Consider the following 17789-nt stretch of genomic DNA (forward strand, 5'->3'; position numbering starts at 1 on the left):
AGTGTGGGACCAAAAGGTCACAACTCCTTATTATGCACAGGTCTACCACCGGTATTTGAATGTATCTACATTCTTTTAGTGCAGCAGGGGGGAAAAGGATTCTTTCCTATCTGGCTGTCCTTTGTAGCCTTAATCTCAGGTGCAGCTCTTTGTAATCACTCCCCTTCGCTATGAAAAGTCACTTGTCTTACCATCTCATGCTGGTTATAGAATCTCATTCTTATGCTGAGCACTTTGGAAGGAGCCTGTCTCTGGAAGAAGCTGAGGAGTCGTGACTATTGCAGCAGTGGTGTTTAGCTGCACTGAAGAAACTTGGAGTGTTTTCCTATTTGTGTCTTTTTCCCCTCAATCTGTCTCCCTTATCTTGTGTTGTATTATTATAAGTAAAAATCAACAAAAAAGCCCATTGCATGGTAATTATTAATAAACGATGGATAAAATCCTGCATAATGGCAGAACAATAAACACGCTAATAATGACACGCCATCCTATAGACATAATAATAATTATTCATAATATATAATTTAATATATAATATATTAAATTATATTATAATATATTATATATATAATTCATTATATTAATTATTCATTTTTATAGCGCTGTTAATTCCACAGCGCTTTACATACAATGTCAATACTGTCCCCATTGGTGCTCACACTCTAGGTTCCCTGTCAGTATGTCTTTGGAGTGTGGGAGGAAACCGGAGACCCCGGAGGAAACCCACGCAAACACGGGGAGAACATGCAAACTCTTTGCAGATGGTATCTGTGATGACATGGACTCTCATGGGTTAAAGTTTCTTAACATTCATCCAGACAGGATGATAGATTGTTTATAGATGGGGGATAAGTCCCTCATTGTTTTTACAAGACTCTTGTTGACTCATGTAATTGTGTTGGCCACTGAAAGCCAGACGTATTGTTTCTCCAGACTCTTCCAGTAATCATTGTATTGTAGTTGTCTATTGCTAATGTAATTACCTTAGTAGCCATTGTCTAGTCGGTGACTTCCAAACTACATGTATACCCTCAGTCTTTCTGTAGACATCATTTGGATGAACATTGTCCATGCAGCTTGAGATTCATCCAATGGGAGAGGCGATCTTGTCCAACCGATCAATGAGGATGCAGTGTATCCAAGTGGAAGGCTGTGGCTATAAAAGGAATTTCTTTAAGCCACCAGGTGGTTGTTGATGGATGCTGATGGATCCAGTCTAAGCTCTTAGGAGCTGACTAGAGGATCAGGATATCTTATGGCTTCAATCTAGGGACTCTGGTTCCAGTTGGAGACCATATGCACAGCCTAGGGATTTCTACTCCGGCTGCCAGGATTGTATCATCATACCAGGACTACCTAAGGAGGACACTCAGTTTGGGACAGTTCAGTCACCTGTTACAGACTTTGCAGACCTCAGACAGCTTCCTACATCTGGCATTATTCCTTTCTCGGTGGGTGCCCGCCAAAAGCAGGGTGCTGCTGGATTAGAGTAAATAGCCCTGGAACCTCTGAGGCATGGACAGTCTAAATCCCTGGTGAGCCAGTGGAAGGGTGAGTACTCTGTTGCCTGTTACATTTGTGTGTTTTGCTGGTTATGTGCCGTTAATTGTTTGGGGATCCAATAAAGTCTAATTATTGTGGTTCCCTCACCCTGTTTTGTCTGAGTAGTGTTACGCCCACGGTTAAGGAGGCCGGCGTTCAGTTGGGATGAGCCCTGAGCCAAGCTGTCTTTCTAAAGGTGGCTGGTTCAGTGGACAAGAGCACCCACTGAGCCCCGTGTCCCCACAGTATCCTTGGTGGGATTTGAAGCCAGGACCCCAGCGTTGCAAGACTGCAGTGCTAACCACTGAGCCACCGAGCCACCGTGCAGCCCTAACTAACAATGTAGGGAATATCCCTTTTAATGTATTTTTTAAGCTTCAGTTGTAATTTTAAAATCAATTAGCTGAGCTATCAAAAAGCCCTTTTAGATTAACCGAAAATCGGCAAAGTATCAGCTGTTTGTCGGGTGATTTGATTTTTATGCTGGCATATATGTCATTATCAGATGCACACCACTCTTTGAATATTGGGGTATTTGCTGGCGATAATATATACTACACATGGCAACAGAACCATCATATTGTTCTGCCCCCATCATTGTCTAGTAGCCTGTGCCAAACTAATTCAACCAGAAATGTATTTGTGGAAACTCCTTTATGGTGTAATTAACACATTTAAACATGGATCTGATGAAAAAAATTAATATAAAAATTAGAAAGTGGGGGCATCATGTATTTTGCTGCCTTTACTTCCTTCTATGCTTTCCGCCAGTCTCGAGCTTGTTACTTTGCACGTTAGCGGTTTCGGTTCATTGGTCTGCTCGCTTGTGACTTGATTGTATGTCATGTTCTACAAAATGTTTTGTACTTGTCCCAACAATCCAGCTAAGACTTGCTTAGCGTTAAATTGTAAATGTGCGGGTGCCAAGTTCACCAAATCATACAGTAGAAGAAATTGGATGTTGTCCATTGTTTTGCTCTGTGAAGCAAACAGAACAATGGACATTAACTCAATTGCTCTGAACCCATTGTTCAGGATGTTTGTGTGTTCCGGTGATTACAGCTGCTGCATAAATATTTTCATTTATTGGGGTAAAAATGCCATATTATCTGCAGCCCATTGTAATTATTGTGCAGCTATTGGCTCATCTCTCTCTATCTATCTATCTCATATATATATATATATATGTGTATATATGTATGTGTATATATATGTATGTGTATATATATATATATATATATATATATATATATATATAATAAGAATAATATATATATTGCATATTGCAATGATTTGAAGGATATCTGGAGTATTATCAGTGGCACAATCTACCGAGACAAAGAGGGCATATTTCTCTATGGATTCCCCCTGGTAGATGATGACTACTCCTTCTGATCAGACAGACTCCTTCATGCCTTTTTGTACATACTTTCAAGATATTGAATCTTTATGCCATCAGTTTTAGGTGTTATGCACACAGCAAAGTCGTGGGCGTTATATTATTGATCCATGCAATGCACAAATATGTAATATTGTCATGGATGGGTCTCGGGTTACTGACAGGCCTGTGGTGTCTGGCTATAGAAAGTCGCAGTGTTTGGCTGCACAATCTGCTCCTTGACTTTCTATTATTCCTGTTTGATGTACATAGTATCTTATGTATCTCCTCTGCTTGGGGTTTATTCTTTTCCCTTTAGGACCCTGCAGAGTTCCTCACCCTTTCAGCTGTTTTCATCAGCATTTCCCTTTTGTGTCCTTAAATACTCTAAGGCTATGTGCGCACTTTGCTTTTTACCTGCTTTTTACCTGCTCTTTCAACTGCAGCGTTTAATGCCAAAATGGTTGTGTTCTGCTTTTCAAGCAAAGTCTATGGGAATTTGGTTTTCTTGTCCGCACTTTGCAGTTCAAACTGCAGTCTTTTTGTTGCAGAACTTTGGTCAAAAACTCACCTTTGCAGGGCAAAACCCAAATGGCAAAAACAAAAACAGGACAATTGTTTTTGCCATTTGGATTTTGCCCTGCAAAGGTGAGTTTTTGACCAAAGTTCTGCAACAAAAAGGCTGCAGTTTGAACTGCATAGTGCGGACAAGAAACCCAAATTCCCATAGACTTTGCTTGAAAAGCAGAACACAACCATTTTGGCATTAAACGCTGCAGTTGAAAAAGCAGGTAAAAAGCAGGTAAAAAGCAAAGTGCGCACAAAGCCAAATTCCCTTCTGGTCTATGCAGGTCATAGCTCTAACGTCGTACAGATCCTGAGTGCAAGCAGTTGGCTTGCATCCATCTGGAGTAACTTTACGTGTTGCAGTCCCTCTCCCTGAATCTTCTTGGATATAATTTTATTCCTGGGTGTCCTTTTAGCTCTTAGTGGGGTTGACGAAGAGCTCATCCCATCTGATGCTTATCTAGGGCCCAGATCAGAGTCAGCCTAGGGTCAGGTATCCTGTTTGGCGCATAGGTGCTGAACCTATATAGGGTGGAGAAGGAAGCTAGGGGCCAGCGATAGAAAAAGTTGAACTTTGGCACTCATACAGGAAAAAACCTGTAAAAAAAAAAGTAATCTTTTTGATTTTGGTTTTATTGTGATACAAATCAGGTTTTTTAGCTCATCCTTTTTTCCTGTATGGGTGCTGAAGTTCAACTCTTTCTACTGACTGTATTTACTTCAGTGCACCAAATATCATGGTTGAGCAAGGTCTTACCCTAAATTAAGGGCCCAGTGGTAGGCTTGGTCAAGGGTCATCATCTCCCCCTTCTTTAGACACAAGTGTGATACCAATGTGATATGACTGAAGTATGAATTTGATTAGATAGGGATCATAATCAAAAGATAGGAGTGATCCCAGATATTATTTGACCTATCAATAATTCAGTATCAAAAAGATGTCCTTTGGATGGCCAATAATGATGACCAAGGAATACATGTCAACCAGGTTTTGACAGTTTTTAGATAATAAGGAAGTAACATTTACAGTTCCACTTACCGGAAACTTGTGGTTAGGTTAAAGACAGGTTTAAGGAAGCTTGCATATGAAATTTACGGCTCATTGCAATATTTCACTAACACTATGGTTAAACTGTGGTCAGCCAGTTGTCAACTGGCAGGATGTGCAGGAAATGTGCAGGAAGCTGCCGGTGCCCACAACAGTTTGTGGTCAAGTTACATGAACATGACTCAGCTGTCACATGCTGGTGACCATTTTAAACACAACCTACAAAGTTTCCTATAAAAATACACCGGACTCGTTTAATGTTAGGGAAAACCTTCCAGGACATTGAAGTGTACGTACGCACTGTTCCTGTGATGCAAGATGCCATGTTTCCTTATCATTAAATCGAGTTCCCTCCGATGTGAAAGGATTGCTACAACAAACTGTAATGTTGATGCATATTTCTGTTATTGTATAAGATTCTAAATGCCTATGTACCATTAACTATTCATGTGCTATTAAAATAAATAGTATCTTGCTATAAAGAATATTAGTATTCGTGCCTGATTAGGATATCAGTGAGCGCTTCGTAAGTACGGGCTTTCAGCCCCCTTTTTAGTAGAATTTAGCAAGACATAAATTGGCGTAGTCGGCAGGATTACTTCTATAAGAAGTAATTAACGAATTTTTGTAATTTAGAAGTTAAAAACATATATTTGGCAAATTTCCAGATATATTTTTTCAATCTTTTTGCATAGTGTCAAAATGTTCAGAAAACGTAAGGATAATGTTAAGGAGGTTGTTGTGGAGATCCCCACCTGGATTGAGGCTCCCTACAATCTTATAGCACATGAATTGGTCAATTGTGGATTGGCAGAACAATGGCAGAATAAGCTCAAGGGTTGTGAAGCTACTGATGTTGTGAATGTACTCAGTAGTGCCCCTGTGAAAACAGGTGATGTAGTGTCTTGTGGATTGGTAGAACAATGGCAGGACAAGCTTATGGGTAGTGAAGCTACTGATGTTGTGAATGTACTCAGTAGTGCCCCTGTGAAAACAGGTGATGTAGTGTCTTTAGCACGGCGCAAACAATGGCAGGACAAGCTTATGGGTAGTGAAGCTACTGATGTTGTGAATGTATTCGGTAGTGTCCCTGTGAAAACAGGTGATGTAGTGTCTTTAGCACGGCGCAAACAATGGCAGGATAAGCTTAAGGGTAGTGAAGCTACTGATGTTGTGAATGTATTCGGTAGTGTCCCTGTGAAAGCAGGTGATGTAGTGTCTTTAGGATGGCACATCTGGATTTTGGCAAGTGCATATAGTGTAATGCATGAGCGTAATCTAAAGATGCAGAAGAAAAGTTCCCAGATGGAACAAAAGATGATAGAATTAGGTTGCCTGAAAACAGTTATGGAATGTAATACCAGACTGTTGAAGGATAAATTGGAACATTATCAGAATGTGGCAGAAAAAGCTGCCATAAAAATTGCTCAAAATAAGTACAAGAAAAGAAGAGGAAAAGTAAATAAAACCAAAGTACATAAAAGTATCGTCTCAGCTTCTATAAACTGGGATCCCGATACTTGGGATGGGGATGTGTGGGATTCATCTTCATCATCTGATGAGGAGGATTACCCTAAAGGGAAGATTCAGGCTAATCCCGTAAGGAGGCGCCTAGAGAGGACAGAGAATGAGATCATCCGGGAACATGTCCGGGATGGTCAGGGGAATCTGCAATATGACGAAGATGGTAATGCCATCACAAATGAGAGAACGATTCCTCATGTAAAAAATCGAGTAACCATTGAAGATTACTCTCAGGGAGAAGTTGATAGCATTTTAATACAGTTTAGACAAAAACCAGGAGAAGGAGAAATTCCCTGGTTGGTCAGGGTGCACGATCTCGGAGGAGGTGGAGTGCACTTTGACGCCGGAGACGTGGCAAAATTTGTCACCATGTCTCGTGACCCAGTAATTCAGAGATCAATAAAAAATTATTTTGTTGATCATAATGAGCATGGTACTCAAAACTTAACCCCTTCACCCCCGGCCACTAAAACACCCTAATGACCGGGCCATTTTTTGCAATTCTGACCAGTGTCACTTTGACAGGTTATAACTCTGGAACGCTTAAACGGATCCTGGCGATTCTGAGATTGTTTTTTCGTGACATATTGTACTTCATGTCAGTTGTAAATTTAGGCCGATATTTTTTGCGTTTATTTGTGAAAATTTAGGAAATTTGGCAAAAATTTTGAAAATTTTGCAATTTTCAAACTTTGAAAATTTATGCCCATAAATCTGAGAGATATGTCACACAAAATAGTTACTAAATAACATTTCCCACCTGTCAACTTTACATCAGCGCAATTTTCGAAACAAATTTTTTTTCCGTTAGGAAGTTAGAAGGGGTCAAAGGTCATCAGCAAATTCTCATTTTTCCAACAAAATTTACAACATAATTTTTTTTAGGGACCACATTACATTTGAGGTGACTTTGAGAGGCCTAGGTGACAGAAAATACCCAAAAGTGACCCCATTCTAAAAACTACACCCCTCACACTGCTCAAAACCACATCCAATAAGTTTATTAACCCTTTAGGTGCTTCACAGGAACCAAAGCAATGTGGAAGGAAAAAATGAAAATTTTACTTTTTAACACAAAAATGTTACTTTAGCCATAAAATTTTCATTTTTACAAGGGAGAAAAGAGAAAGTACACAATACAATTTATTGTGCATGTTCTCCTGAGTACGCTGATACCCCATATGTGGTAAAAATCAATTGTTTGGGCGCACGGCGGAGCTCGGAAGGGAAGGAGCGCCATTTGAATTTTTGAACGCAAAATTAGCTGCACCTGTTAGCGGACGCCATGTCGGGTTTGAAGACCCCCTGAGGTGCGTAAACAATGGAGCTCCCCCACAAGTGACCCCATTTTGGAAACTAGAGCCCTCAAATAATTGTTCTAGATGTTTGGTGAGCACTTTGAACACCTGGGGGCTTCACAGAAGTTTATAGCGTTGAGCCGTGAAAAGAAAAAAAATTTTTTTTACAACAAAACGGTTGCTTCAACTAGGTAGCTTTTTTTTTCACAAGGGTAACAGGAAAAAATGCACCATAAAATGTATTGTGCATTTTCTCCTGAATACGCAGATACCTCATATGTGGTGGAAATCAAATCTTTGGACACACGGCAGTGCTCGGAAGGCAAGGAGCGCCATTTGAATTTTTGAGTGCAAAATTAGCTGCACTCATTAGCGGACGCCATGTGGGGTATGAAGACCCCCTGAGGTGCCTAAACAATGGAGCTCCCCCACAAGTCACCCCATTTTGGAAACTAGAGCCCTCAAATAATTGTTCTAGATGTTTGGTGAGCACTTTGAACACCTGGGGGCTTCACAGAAGTTTATAGCGTTGAGCCGTGAAAAGAATTTTTTTTTTTTTTTACCACAAAACGGTTGCTTCAACTAGGTAGCTTTTTTTTTCACAAGGGTAACAGGAAAAAATGCACCATAAAATGTATTGTGCATTTTCTCCTGAGTACGCAGATACCTCATATGTGGTGGAAAGTAATTGTTTGGGCGCATGGCGGGCTCCAGAAGAGAAGGAGCGCCATTTGACAGCAAAATTGGTTGGAATCATTAGCGGACGCCATGTCACGTTTGGAGACCCCCTATGGTGCCTAAACAGTGGAGCTTCCCCACAAGTGACACCATTTTGGAAACTAGAGCCCTCAAATAATTTTTCTAGATGTTTGGTGAGCACTTTGAACACCTGGGGGCTTCACAGAAGTTTATAGCGTTGAGCCGTGAAAAGAAAATATTTTTTTTTTACCACAAAACGGTTGCTTCAACTAGGTAGCTTTTTTTTTCACAAGGGTAACAGGAAAAAATGCACCATAAAACGTATTGTGCAATTTCTCCTGAGTACGCAGATACCTCATATGTGGTGGAAAGTAATTGTTTGAGCGCATGGCGGGGCTCAGAAGACAAGGAACGCCATTTGACTTTTCAAACGCACAGACGCAGTGCACTGATCGGCCGCTGCAGGACGCACGGTCGGATGCGATAAAAAAAAAGCGTCGGGGATACGTAAAAAAAAAAGTCACGCCAAAAATTGACCATGGATGCAGATACGTTATGTGCATCCCTGATCAGCGCTTGGCGGGATGCACGGACGGATGCGATACAAAAAGCGTCGCAAATACGGAAAAAAGTCATGCCAAAAATTGAGCAGGGATGCCGATCAGTTATCTGCATCCCTAATCAGCGCTCGGCGGGACGCACGGACGGATGCGATACAAAAAGCGTCGTGAATACGGAAAAAAAGTCACGTCAAAAAGTGACCACGGATGCCGATCCGTTATGTGCATCCCTGATCAGCGCTTGGCGGGACGCACGGACGGATGCGATACAAAAAGCGTCGTGAATACGGAAAAAAGTCACGCCAAAAACTGACCACGGATGCCGATCCGTTATGTGCATCCCTGATCAGCGCTTGGCGGGACGCACGGACGGATGCGATACAAAAAGCGTTGGGGATACGGTTAAAAGTCACGCCAAAAATTGACCATGGATGCCGATCCGTTATCTGCATCCCTGATCAGCGCTTGGCGGGACGCACGAACGGATGCGATACAAAAAGCGTCGGGGATACGGAAAAAAAAGTCACGCAAAAAATTGAGCAGGGATGCCGATCCGTTATCTGCATCCCTGATCAGCGCTCGGCGGGACGCACGGACGGATGAGGTGTAAAAATGGACAGGGGATACGAAAAAAAAAAAAAAAAAGTTATACTCACAGTACCCAGAGGACTAGCAGGAGGATCACTGACCAGAAGAGCTGCAGAGGAACAGATGGCAGAGAGATGGACAGCTTCACAGGAGCAGCAGGCAGATCAGCAGAATGCCCAGGAAGGACCCAGCGATGGACGCAGATGTGATCAGGCCGGTGAAGACAGGTAAGAGGACGTCGGGGGAGAGCAGAGGGGGAGAGGGGGGGGGCGAGAGCAGAGGGGGGGTTGAGAGCAGAGGGGGGGGAGAGCAGAGGGGGAGGGGGGAGAGCAGAGGGGGAGACCGGAGAGGGAGCTGCAGAAACAGAACAGAGATAATGGGGGAGGCAGTCAGATCGCGGGGGGAGCAGATCGGGATGTCGGGGGGGGGGGTTGGGGGGGAGCAGATCGCGGGGGGGGGGCACGGCAGGGGCTATCACGGCAGCGCGCAGGGGCACCACGGGAGCGCGCACGGGCTGCAAAGTGAGCACAGTACTCACGTGCAGCAGCAGCGGTGACAGCAGAGGCGGCGGCGGCGGCAGCAGCGGCGGTGGCGTGGTACCACAAGTACCAGCCACTGCACGCTGCAGACATGTTGGGGGAGGGCTCGCAGGCCAGCACAGGCCTGGGGAGGGCGGCCACCGGCAGATCAGACCGCCCCACTGCACACTGATTGGAGCGATTGCGCGTCATAGCACGATCGCTCCAATCAGTGCTGCAGGGGCTGGGGGCGGCATGTTTGAGGTCCACCTATGATATGCTGCAGCAGCTGCGGCATGTCATACCTGGATCTCACAGGATCGCACTAATTCGGGCATTAGTTTTACCGAAATTAGTGCGATCGATGTGGTTGGCGGTTCAGATTTGAACAGCCAATCACATCGATCGTCGATAGGGGGTGGCGATGCCGCCCCCCCTGGGGTCAAGCAAAGGTCCCCTGCTGTAAAAAACAGCAGGGGACATCATTTGAAAGCCGTTGCTATGGCCACGGCAATCAAATGAAGTTTAGGCAGTAAAATTACGTCCCTGGTCGTTAAGTCACGTTAAAATAGGACGTAATTTTACTGCCCGCGGTCGTGAAGGGGTTAATCATGATCTTAGCCCATGCTTTTCTGGACAAATATCCATCAGAAGCAGACTTTCCTATCAATGATAAACCTTGGTATACCTTAAAAGATGGTATGGAAAGGCTGAAGGAAGAAGCAATGAGGAATGCTCTTCCTCTTTTGGGAATGGATGATGATTATCTCCAGTACCCATTGACAGCCAGCATAAGAAATAGACTGGTTGAACATGCTCCTCCAGCATACAAAACAGTTATTTTAACCTTAACTGTAGCGCTGACTGGAGAATCAATCGGTGTAGTTCTAGGGAGGATGAGGGAGTTACAGGATATGGGACAGTGGGATAAATCGTCCCCTGGAGGCCATGTTGGTAACAGTAAGCCAAACAATCCTGATTGGAAAGAGAAATCAGTAGGGAAGGCCCCACGAGTGTCTCGCAAAGACATGTTCCAGGCTTTGCTTAAAGCCGGGATCAATAAGGAAAGGATTGATGGAAAGGAGACAGGAGAATCATGGAAGTTGTACAAACAGAAAGTTATATCTGCAAAGAAAGTGACCACTACAAATGTGGAAGGGGGCTCAAAAACCCCCAAGGTAAAGAAATCAGAAGGAAAAGGGGAAAAACCCCCAAAGAATGTGTCTTGGGAAGATTTTCAGTCAGTTTATCCATGGGAAGAACTGGCTGCAGCCGTGGCCACAAAGGTCACGGAAGGAAGGGCTAATACACAGACTGAAGTCTGTGTAAATGAAAGTTCAGAAGGAAGTGATTTACCATAGGTAGCCAGCCAAGCCCCCCTATTGATAAAAAGGGACGAACGTCCCTACGTCAATCTTAGCATACATTGGAAAGGGGGAAATGTTCAAAGAGTCCCAGCTTTGATTGCCACGGGGGCGGAGGCTACTTTAATTCATGGAAACCCAGAAAAAATAAAAGGACCTCGAGTAAAAATTGCTGGACTAGGTGGTCAATTGATCACCGGGGTTCAGACACAGGTAGCTTTGACGATAGGTAATTTACCTATCAAGGAGTATACGGTACTGGTAGTACCTATACCAGAATATATTTTGGGAATTGATATCCTAAAATGGATGACTCTTAATCTAACCGAAGGAAAATTCTCCTTTGGGGTTATGTCTTGTCATAAGGAAATGCAGATTTCACATTATATCAATGATATAATGATACAAGGACAAGATGAGCAAAGTGTGAAAGATCAATTGACAAAACTGGTTGCTCATATGAGGAGTAAAGGATGGGAAATCAGTGATGCCAAGGTTCAAGGACCGGCTCAGGTGGTAACATTTCTAGGGATTCAGTGGAACAAGGGGCACCGAGAGATCTTGCCCAATGCCAGACAGAAAATTATTAATTTTCTGGTCCCTAAATCCAAACAGGAGACTCAGTCTTATATTGGATTGTTTGATTTTTGGAGACAACATATCCCTCATTTGGGACAAATGTTGGCTCATTTGTACAAAGTAACGAGGAAAAAATATGACTTCCACTGGGGAGAGGAACAGCAAAATGTGTTTGAGATGGTCAGGGAAGTGTGGCAAGACATTGAAGGGATTATTCAATCTACCAAGACCACTGTATTTCATGTCGATGCTCATGTCCCTACTAACTCACTTGAACGTTTGTTTAATTCAGAAGCAGATAAAGCAGCAGCCATCAGACAAGTCAGTCCAACAGTTGACAAGGCAAGGTACAGCTGTTTGGGCACACCAGAAAGAGCGACACCTTATTCAGTAGGTTTAGACCTCAGTACATTGGAAACTGTCGTGGTACCCCCAGGTAAGGTAAAACCAATTTCAAAAGGATTGGGTTGCCAGATACCAAAGGATCATTATGGTCAAATAGCCACTCCTAGTTTAGTGTTAAAAGGAGCCATAGTGGTGGGAGGGGTAATAGAGGCAGATTATCAGGGAGAAATCAAGGTACTGATGCTAAATTTGGGAAATGAACCTTTGATATTGATGAAACACCAGAAGGTGGCTCAGATGTTAATAATTCCAATAAACTTGTCTGAAATAAGAGAAGGAACTGCACCGGCATTTATGTCTTGCTAAATTCTACTAAAAAGGGGGCTGAAAGCCCGTACTTACGAAGCGCTCACTGATATCCTAATCAGGCACGAATACTAATATTCTTTATAGCAAGATACTATTTATTTTAATAGCACATGAATAGTTAATGGTACATAGGCATTTAGAATCTTATACAATAACAGAAATATGCATCAACATTACCGTTTGTTGTAGCAATCCTTTCACATCGGAGGGAACTCGATTTAATGATAAGGAAACATGGCATCTTGCATCACAGGAACAGTGCGTACGTACACTTCAATGTCCTGGAAGGTTTTCCCTAACATTAAACGAGTCCGGTGTATTTTTATAGGAAACTTTGTAGGTTGTGTTTAAAATGGTCACCAGCATGTGACAGCTGAGTCATGTTCATGTAACTTGACCACAAACTGTTGTGGGCACCGGCAGCTTCCTGCACATTTCCTGCACATCCTGCCAGTTGACAACTGGCTGACCACAGTTTAACCATAGTGTTAGTGAAATATTGCAATGAGCCGTAAATTTCATATGCAAGCTTCCTTAAACCTGTCTTTAAGCTAACCACAAGTTTCCGGTAAGTGGAACTGTAAATGTTACTTCCTTATTATCTAAAAACTGTCAAAACCTGGTTGACATGTATTCCTTGGTCATCATTATTGGCCATCCAAAGGACATCTTTTTGATACTGAATTATTGATAGGTCAAATAATATCTGGGATCACTCCTATCTTTTGATTATGATCCCTATCTAATCAAATTCATACTTCAGTCATATCACATTGGTATCACAATCGGTCCTTGATCCCAGGGATTATTTTCCATCATCAGTATTCCACTAGAAGAAGATCACTCGGAATATACCATACCATGACCAAGAAATATTGTTTGCCACAAATTTTGTTTTCTTTGTTTGTTTAGATAAACGTTGAATCACAAATATAATCACTTTCACTACTATGTATATTAAAACTAAAAGCAATATTATCTGAAAAGCTCCCTTGAATATCATGTGTTTTGGCATTTGCTCGATATTCAAAGGAATCATTACACATTACATTTCCCGATATGTTACTACAGGTTTCACTAGACCCATTTATGAACATATTGGCATAAGGCCATAACATATCATGAATTGTCCTTTCCACTAAGCTGGGTTTAAAAGCATCTACAGTATTTATAGCTGTCCCAAAACTTATTTTTATATTCTCTATAGAGATGAATCCCAGGTTAGTCAGTCCAGTCTTATTTCTTAGTACCCAAATTCCTCCCTTAAAAGCCAGATATTGCAAATTGGTGACTGTTGTATTCAAATTGCCTTGCCACCATGGAAGATTGATCCATCCCACTATGGAAATGGGTACTGTAGTATTCTATAGACGAACACTTTGAGTGTCTTTATCAGCAAGATGATCAGAACAACTTTTCTACTTTAAGATTTCCTCCATCGATACCGGGACATCCAGATAAGGGATACTGGTGGCTGTAACCGAAGAATGTGTACAGATCCAGCAATCTGTGTGTTGAAAATGTGATGGTGCATCAGAAATTCATTCGCCACAGGTTCCTCCTGATGTAGACTTGTCCATCCAACGACCAGAGAGGCAAACATCAAACACAGGAATTTCTCCATCTCATCACTATCGAGCTCTTCCCAGTAACCGATACCATGGATTCCACTTATTTACCACACCTTCTGCAAATAAAGATACACTATTATTCTCGTAAATAACATTTTTCTTGTGGGACATATTCCCACTTCTCCACTCCTGGTCTCATTATCAGGAGAGTACGATCTTTTCCGACCGCTATTACCTCTGTCTCTGAGGGCGGTCCTTGGAGGTTTTGAATCCATATTTTTGCTCCTACATTTGTAATATTAGAGGATCCAAAACCTTTAATACCCCGTATTGTTAATTCTGCCGGGGCAGTTCCTTCTCTTATTTCAGACAAGTTTATTAGAATTATTAACATCTGAGCCACCTTCTGGTGTTTCATCAATATCAAAGGTTCATTTCCCAAATTTAGCATCAGTACCTTGATTTCTCCCTGATAATCTGCCTCTATTACCCCTCCCACCACTATGGCTCCTTTTAACACTAAACTAGGAGTGGCTATTTGACCATAATGATCCTTTGGTATCTGGCAACCCAATCCTTTTGAAATTGGTTTTACCTTACCTGGGGGTACCACGACAGTTTCCAATGTACTGAGGTCTAAACCTGCTGAATAAGGTGTCGCTCTTTCTGGTGTGCCCAAACAGCTGTACCTTGCCTTGTCAACTGTTGGACTGACTTGTCTGATGGCTGCTGCTTTATCTGCTTCTGAATTAAACAAACATTCAAGTGAGTTAGTAGGGACATGAGCATCGACATGAAATACAGTGGTCTTGGTAGATTGAATAATCCCTTCAATGTCTTGCCACACTTCCCTGACCATCTCAAACACATTTTGCTGTTCCTCTCCCCAGTGGAAGTCATATTTTTTCCTCGTTACTTTGTACAAATGAGCCAACATTTGTCCCAAATGAGGGATATGTTGTCTCCAAAAATCAAACAATCCAATATAAGACTGAGTCTCCTGTTTGGATTTAGGGACCGGAAAATTAATAATTTTCTGTCTGGCATTGGGCAAGATCTCTCTGTGCCCCTTGTTCCACTGAATCCCTAGAAATGTTACCACCTGAGACGGTCCTTGAACCTTGGCATCACTGATTTCCCATCCTTTACTCCTCATATGAGCAACCAGTTTTGTCAATTGATCTTTCACACTTTGCTCATCTTGTCCTTGTATCATTATATCATTGATATAATGTGAAATCTGCATTTCCTTATGACAAGACATAACCCCAAAGGAGAATTTTCCTTCGGTTAGATTAAGAGTCATCCATTTTAGGATATCAATTCCCAAAATATATTCTGATTAGGATATCAGTGAGCGCTTCGTAAGTACGGGCTTTCAGCCCTCTTTTTAGTAGAATTTAGCAAGACAACAAGGTCTCCCTTCCCTTTCACCATTTGCTGGGTACCTCGCCATATCTAGCATGAAAAACACAAGCCATATGCATAAAGTCATAATGTCAGAAAAATTCTCTTATTAGTTAAACCAGTTTGTGGAGCGATTGCCGAAACCAACCAATGAGTTTTCTCTGCTTAGATTTTAAAATGTTTTAAAAAATGAGAATCTGATTTGGTTTACTTTTTATAGCCAACTCTTCTCTCCCCCATGCATTTAAGTTATCCTAAAAATGATCTATTGTCTACACCCCCTGATGAAGCTTGGTGAAACACGCTGTAGGTCTACACACTGTTAGGGCATTACATTTATACTAAGTTTACAATGGCGCTTAATTTTTATTAGGTCCCTATAATGAGGTTTTCTGTGCAATTCACTGTTGGTTGTACTTCAGGTTAGCACTATTATACAAATGAGCTTTACATTTTTATTTTATTTATTTTTTTTAAGAACCCCTTAATTTTGTAATTGATTTGTATGCATCGAATTAGGTTTTATTGCCCTCCAGTGCTGTCTTTTTAGCCCTTCATTGGGCCACTCTTGATCTTAAATGGAATCTGTCAGCAGACTTTTGCTTTGTAATCTGAGGAGAGCGCCATGATGTACGGGCAGAGACAGCTTCCAGCGATGTCACTTACTAGGCTCTGTTTGGCTGTTTCAATGCAATAATTGTTTTATCAGCAGAAGATTATTGCTAGAGGACAACCTACCTGCTTCCTGGTGCAACCCCACCAGTAGCAATGATTAACAGCTCTATATCACTGTACAATGTACATAGAAAGCTGTGGTGTGGGCCGGGTTATATACAGCGCAACAACTGAGTTCTGCTAGATCTGCAACAGAAAAAAGTGTGATTCTATGATAACTGCTGCACCCAGTAAACAAAGTGACACATTGCCGGAATCAGGGTCTCTCTCCTTACATCATACTACTATCACATTACATAGCAAATACCTGCTGACAGATTCCCTTTAAAATAAAACCTAAATAAATGAACATGTGATTTAGAGACATTTATTTTTTTTCTTTTGGCATATCTTTGTGTTTAAATGAAAATGTATATATTGAATTAATGCAATTTTCACACTGGCCAGTGGGGCTGTTTTTAGACTGGACTTTCTATTCAGTGTGGAAAACTTTTCAGTAGTCTCATTATCCTCACAGGCAGAGTTACAATTCTAGGTGACACCTCTATATTCAGTGTGTCAACCCATATCCTGTCCACCGCTATTAACTTGAGAACAGCGGCAGCTATAGGCGTAGAGGTGGTGTCTAGGTATAGTAAAGTAGCCATGCGCTACGCAATGAAACCACCTATAGCGCCACCTGGTGGAAAATAACGGAGTTAGCATTTTTATTTAGAAAATGGAATGAGAGAGAGATAAAAAAGTGAATTACAAAGTTGTAGGGAATCATCAATTCAATACGAATCGACACCTTGCATACAGAAATGCTATGATTAGAACGTGTAAACCTCACAAGGCTGCGGACGTGAAACGATACCTCATAGAGACCTTCCTACACGTCGTTTGGTATGGTGGCTACGTGGAGTGGCCTCCACGCTCACCTGACCTGACCCCATTGGACTTCTTTCTGTGAGGTCACATTGCAGGACCTACGACGACGTATCACAGATGCTTGTGCAAACGTGTCATCTTCCATATTGCACAATGTGTCATCTTCCATATTGCACATTGTGCAGCAAGATACAGTATGCTGTCCAGAGTCCAGATGTGCATTGCAGCTGACGGTCGCCACTTTGAGCATCAAAGTTAATTGAGCGCCATAGGCGTGACCAGCATTCAATGTTTTGGGGGGGGTCATGGGTTTCATATCATAGCATTTCTGTATGCAAGGTGTCGATTCGTATTGAATTGATGATGCCCTACAACTTTGTAAATCACTTTTTTTCTCTCTCGTTCCGTTTTCGAGATAAAAATGCTAACTCCGTTGTTTTCCACCAGGTGGCGCTATAGGTGGTTTCATTGCGCAGTGCATGGCTACTTTACTATACCTAGACACCACTTTTATGCCCATAGCTGCCGCCGTTCTCAAGTTAATGGTGGTGGACAGGATATGGGTGGACACACTGTATAGCTGGTAACTGAAGATCCATCATTTGCAATTAATTGACTCTCTTATTAAATGCTTCAATACAAAAAATAGGGCGGAGTCTGATCATTGCTGCTAATATACATGTGATTTTCCTTTTTAAAGGTCTGGAAGCGTTAATCTAGAATAACCTTAGTGGTCAGTGTGACTATTGCAAGGATAATAATTATTTTTAATTTTAGAATTTTTAAAAAAACAACAACAAACATTTAACATAAAAGCCTGATTTGAACACTAGGTAATCTTCTGATGGCACATTCCTCTTTATAACCATATTTAATAGATGGAATAA

At 41.9% G+C, this 17789-nt stretch overlaps 1 protein-coding gene across 1 annotated transcript in view; it reads left to right on the forward strand.

Moving 5' to 3' along the window:
• TYRO3 (TYRO3 protein tyrosine kinase) overlaps positions 1 to 17789 on the forward strand; it is a 277637-nt gene that overhangs the window by 111070 nt on the left and 148778 nt on the right. The window lies entirely within an intron of this gene.

Source organism: Anomaloglossus baeobatrachus, chromosome 12 (genome assembly GCF_048569485.1).
Source record: "Anomaloglossus baeobatrachus isolate aAnoBae1 chromosome 12, aAnoBae1.hap1, whole genome shotgun sequence".
NCBI classification, from domain to species: Eukaryota; Metazoa; Chordata; class Amphibia; order Anura; family Aromobatidae; genus Anomaloglossus; species Anomaloglossus baeobatrachus.